The sequence below is a fragment of the Arachis ipaensis genome, chromosome B08, assembly GCF_000816755.2.
Source record: "Arachis ipaensis cultivar K30076 chromosome B08, Araip1.1, whole genome shotgun sequence".
NCBI lineage: Eukaryota > Viridiplantae > Streptophyta > Magnoliopsida > Fabales > Fabaceae > Arachis > Arachis ipaensis.
The window spans coordinates 123613511-123619554 of record NC_029792.2 but is presented as its reverse complement, the minus strand read 5'-3'; the positions used below and the strand labels follow the sequence as shown (position 1 = coordinate 123619554).

The window sequence follows — 6044 nt, the reverse complement described above, 5'->3', positions numbered from 1 at the left end:
ATATATATTACATATATTTATATATATTAAAGTTATATATACCGCAGTAAATAGAAGCGAGTATTATCTAAATCCGACTGCGTCCCACCCCGCCAAGAACCCGCCCCAAATGGATAGGGGTAGAGTGGGTATCCCCAGATTTGGATAGTGTTCCATCCTTATATAAATTGCTTATAACATTAATATATGAAAAAGTTTAGATGACTAAATTTTTTAGTTAATAATTTTAAATTTGCTCCCTTTTTTACATAAAAGAAAGCGAATAAGAGCCCTAAATGGCAATAATTCTTCAACAAGGAGGCAGATCTGGAGGTGGAGGAAGTAATTTTTCATCGCATCCGTTTCCACAATGAACACAGTTTCCATTTCCCAAGTCAGGTGCCGTTCTAGATGGCAATGCACAAACCAAACTCCTAAATTCATCAACAGAAGTGTTCAAGCAACAATTAGTTTCAATTCTCAACATAGGTGTAGAAAAAATAAAAATAGATAAGAGCAATTAAAATTGAATTGTGTTTCATATACATATTTTGTTTCATAAATTGAATTAACTTGCTAATTGATACTCTTTTTTTTAAACTATTAGATAGCACATAGAATCCAAACTAATTGCTTAGCAAGGCAAAACGATGGGTTTTTTTTTAAAAAATAAATTGATTATTTACTCATATATGCTTTTATAAAATTATTTATATTTTTTCTATTATTACACCACTAACGAAATACATGTAATATAACTTTTGAAGTTATTACTATCAATTAAATAGTAATAAAAAAAGAAAAAAAATATAGATATTTTTAAATACATATGAGTAAATAATCAATCTATTTTATTTATTTAACAAAAAATCCTAAATCATGAAACTAATAAAATCATTTCACATTAAACTAAAATGTTATTTCATGAAACATACCTGGGTTACCAGCTCTGTAAATTATGGTAGCCCAACCATTTATAGGCACAAGAACTGTGTTCCTAAGAGGAGGGTCAATTAGATTGTATGTCTTTGTATCCTCATTTTCATCAAAATTTCCAAATCCACGTCCAACAACGTAGAAGCCAGTTCAATGTATATGCATAGGATGATCTATCCCAGCAACCAAGTTTGTCCCTTGAAACACAATTTCCACTGTTGAATCATACTCTATAACTCTAGCCATGGTTCTTCTCTTTGGTATCTCTAGTATCAATGGCAAACACTCTGCAGTGAAGTTGAATACCAAAGGAGGAAAACTAGGAAAATTATTACTGTAGACACCATTTAAGTAGTAATAATATGCATCCAAGATGGAAATGTTTGGTAACTCAGGATATGTTGTTCATGCTAGCTGCTAAACGTGTTCCATTTGGCCCTTCACATGTTTGTGAATATGTCTGACCTTCAGGGCATGGGAATGTGTTGATAGAAATAGTGCTAATGATACGAGTTGTGATTATTGTTGGGACTTTATGAGGGTATGTCGGTTTGCCTCTAAGGCTTCCTAAGAAATCAAAAGCTGCATTTGTGTCATTGTAGTAAGGAAGACAAGGTAATGGAGGAGATGAAGCGTTAACACGCGCATCACGTTTCTAAAGCACTCCTTTACCATTATAAACGACTCTTATTCTTCTTCCTCGATGAAAACCACAACTGTCATTTTTTTCCGCGTTTTTTTTCCTCTTCTTTTTCCTTCTTCTTCTCCTTTTTTTCTTTGTGTTTTTCCTCCTTTTTCTTCGCGTGTTTCATCTTCATCGTCGTGTTTCTCCTCTTTTTCTTTTGATTTTGTAACATTATATATTTTTTTTCTTTGTTTGATTTTTTTCTCTCAAAAAAATTATGAGAATATGAAATAAGAAGATGAAGAAGAAGAAACAGCAGAAGAGAAGGAGGAGGAAGATAAAGAGTTCTGAATTATGCAGAACTTATCAGAATAAAAATACACCTAAATATCTTTGTTTTATACCCAAATTTGCTGCAAATACAGAAATGAGTTATGCTACGTGTACACTAAAATCAGCCACCAAAGTATACTAGAATACAAATATACATTGAAAATAAATTAAAGCACACATGTATTTATACATAAATACATTGGTGGCTAATTTTAGTGGCTGATTTTAGTGTACAAATAGCATTTTTATACAGAAAAATATTTCCTCTAATGCTGCATTTTTTTCTTCTTCTTTTCCTTATTTCTTTCTTTCTTTTAGTTAAATGAATGTAAGTTCATCATCTTCTAAGTAATTTTGCAGCATTATGTGTTTCTTCTTCTTCTTTGTTTGATTTTTTTTGTTTTTATTCTTGTTAAGAGAGTAAAACAAAAGAAACTTGAGAAGGTAAAACAAAAAGAAAAAGATGAATAAGAAAAAAAGAAGAAGAAGATGGTGATGATGATGATGATGAAAAAAAAAGAAGCAGCAGCAGAAGATGAGGAGAATGAAGAAGAAGAGTTCTGAATTATGCAGAACTTATCAGAATAAAAATACACCCAAATATATTCGTTTTACACCCAAATATTTTCATATTACACCCAAATATCTTCGTTTTACACCCAAATTTGCTGCAAATACAGAAAAATATTTTCTTTAATGTTACATTTTTTTCTTCTGAATTGAACCACACCTCAACCACTTGATTGGACTCAAAACAATAAATATTTTTTCGATTTTCCTACTTCAAATCCAGCCGAGGGATTTGTCTTCTCAGTCGAAGATATTTTCAATTTCCATTTTTTCTTTATGCTACATGTAATCAATTGATTCTTAATTTCGTTTCCCTTTTTATTTGTGCTACGAACTCTTGTAGAAAAACCTACAACCTTCGCATAATCCTTGTAGAATTTTGCAGCATCTTTAAGGGTGTTAAAGGTCATCCCAATTTTGGATACAAACTGCTCATCAACACCATAAATTTGCTGCAAAATACACCCAAAATATACTATATTAGAACAAGTATAAACTATAGAATGCAAATACAACTATAAAACTATTATAAAAAATAATAAAAATCAGATTCATGAATTATCAATAAACAGAAACTAAAACAATTCAACTAAAACAATAAGACAATTCACCCTCAATGAGATGAAAAGTCATAAACTGTAAATACATCCAAACATTCCTGAAATACACCCAAATATTCTTGATTTACACCCCTGATATAAAATGCAGAAAATTCATCAGAATTAGTACATTAGATTCAATTCAAACAAGGAACAATGAACAGCAAATTTCACAGACAAGGTTCACCCATTATTCAGCTACACAATCATAAACTACTAACTGGATTTAAATTTAGATTCAATTATTAATTGGAATTAAACCACAACTCAGGAACTTCATTGAATTCAAATTCAAAATCTATTTCGCTCTGGTTCAGCTGATAATCTAAAGTTGAATCATCCATTATCTTCAAAACGATTTCAGAACTTGATTTTAAAAACAATGAAAAATGAAAAAACGAAGAAAGAGAACAGAGAGAAAAACTTACGTAAACAGCAAAGGAAAAGGAAGAGAGAAACGCACGAAAGAGATCGAAGAGAGAAGGTAAGAAAACGCAGAAGGAATTCAAAAAAGGAAACAAAATCCTTTCGAAAAAGAAAGTTATAGATTCGCGCGTTGATTGATTGGAAAATCTGTTAAGGAGGCGTGATAAAATTGTGAAAGAATAGGAAAAGTAAAGAAAAGAACTTTTATTGATTGTTGATTGATTGAATTGTACTGAAGTGTGTTGTAAACTATGAGGGTAAAACCAAATATATATAGCATTGTTCTATGAAAGATAAAAGCAAATAAAGATAAGATAAGAACAACTAAAGACAAGATAAAGATAAGATAATAAAGATTAAAATTGTAATTGAATTTATGTATTCTGTTAGGCTGAATTTGTGGGCCACGAGACTTCTTTATTGTTTTCATGGGTTAAGGTAGAAGAGTAGTTTAATACGCCCCCGCAAGCTGGTGGATGGAAGATGTCAATAATCCACAACTTGGATAAGTTCCGATGAAATTGTTGAGGAAGACGCGTCTGACGTGGTGACGCGGAGGAAGATGCGTGCGGCGGAACTTGAGCTGCTGGCGGCAAAAATATAAAAGGAGATGCTGCGCTTGAGTAGCAATCTTCAAAAAATGTGTGCGACGGCTGCGGCAAAAATATAAAAGGAGATGCTGCGCTTGAGCAGCAATCTTCAAAAAATGTGTACGGCGGAGCTTGAGCTGCCGGCGGCAAAAATATAAAAGGAGATGCTGCGCTTGAGCAGCGATCTTCAAAAATGCGTGCGGCGGAGCTTGAGCTGCCGACGACAAAAATATAAAAGGAGATGCTGTGCTTGAGCAGTGATCTTCAAAAGAAAAATGAAAAAATAAGCGCGTAGAGCGCAATGAGATTGGTGTTCAGAGGGTACATATGGCGTAATAAGATTGGTCTTGAAAGGGCGCGTAGAGCGCAATAAAAGAAGGCGCGTGGAGCGCAATAAAAATGCAGATGGAGCTGCTAAAACAGATTGAACTTGCTAAAATAGAATGCAGACATGACTGCTGAAACAGAATGCAGACGAAACTCTTGGAAGAAGGTGCAGATGAAACTGCCAGAAGAAGACACAGATAGGCCATAGTGACTATTCCATGAATGATAGTTGTTTCTGTTAGAATAGGTGTAACCAAGACTGATGTTGAATTTTTACTTGGATGGATGTAATAGAGATTGGTTGCTGAGCTAAATTGAAAGATTGATTATTCATCGTGGGAGGAGGTTGAAAAAGTAGGGTGATTTCTCACCGGAAAGATGATAGCTTATGTATGCTCTTCAAGGAGGATACCAAGGTTCTGATACCATGATAAAATTGTGAAAGAATAGGAAAAGCAAAGAAAAGAACTTTTATTGATTGTTGATTGATTGAATTGTACTGAAGTATGTTGTAAATTATGAGGGTAAAACTAAATATATATAGAGCATTGTCCTATGAAAGATAAAAGCAAATAAAGATAAAATAAGAACAACTAAAGACAAGATAAAGATAAGATAAGATAAGATAATAAAGACTAAACTTGTAATTGAATTTATGTATTTTTTGGGCTGAATTTGTGGGCTATGAGACTTCTTTATTATTGTCATGGGCTAAGGTAGAAGAGTAGTTTAATAAGGCGCGTGAAACATACGTACCATAAGAAGCGCATTTTAGGGATTAGAAATTTTCGGCAATTGCAGAACTTGTATAGTGAAAAGGCTTGTATGTAGAGATTAATACTTACTTTTACACGAGATAAGGAAAACGATAGGGTTGAATACTAAATATACTGTATCTACTTTTTATTATAATTAATTAACAAGGCAAAAAAATGAGCTTTGTAGACTTAATACAAATATCTTTTTCATGGATGTAAGGCCTATTAAAGACTTTTTGGCCCAACAAGAAAAAGAACAAATAAAAATATCTTTCCATCGATTTACTCTCTTTCACCGCTTCCTTCTCTGTATCCAGGGACGGATCCACTCATGTGGGTGTGGGGGCAAGTGTCCCCACTACAATTTAGAATTTTATTGAGTAGTATATGATAATAATATTTATTTGTCCTCACTAAATTATTAAATTTAACCCCATAATAATTTTTTATTCAACTTTCGACACTTAATAGCCAATTTGAAAACTTCATATTAGATGTCTATTATAATGATCAATTTTCAAATTTAAATAAGATTGGTGTTCTTTCTTAGAGATCGACTCGAAAGAATATTATCTATCCATTTGTGTTTCTTCTTTTAAAATTAGCTTTACTTTTTTTCATAATAACTACACTAATTGAATGAACTTTTTCAACTATGAATATCATCAAGAGCTAATTTGTATGAAAGTCGAATTTTAAATGATTGTTCAACGACATATACAAAAAAAAGACATTTTAATTATATTGTCAAGGTTTCAAAATATGAAATATAAAAAATTAAATTTTAAATTATATGTTATTATTTAAATTACTATTTTAGTATTTTAATTTGTAATTAGATATTTTGAAACCTAATCATATTTTACAATAACAAAATATAATTATAACAACAATTATGCTA

At 31.8% G+C, this 6044-nt stretch overlaps 1 pseudogene; it reads right to left on the bottom strand.

The window, feature by feature from the left end:
• Nucleotides 290-3386, bottom strand: LOC107611643 (annotated as a pseudogene).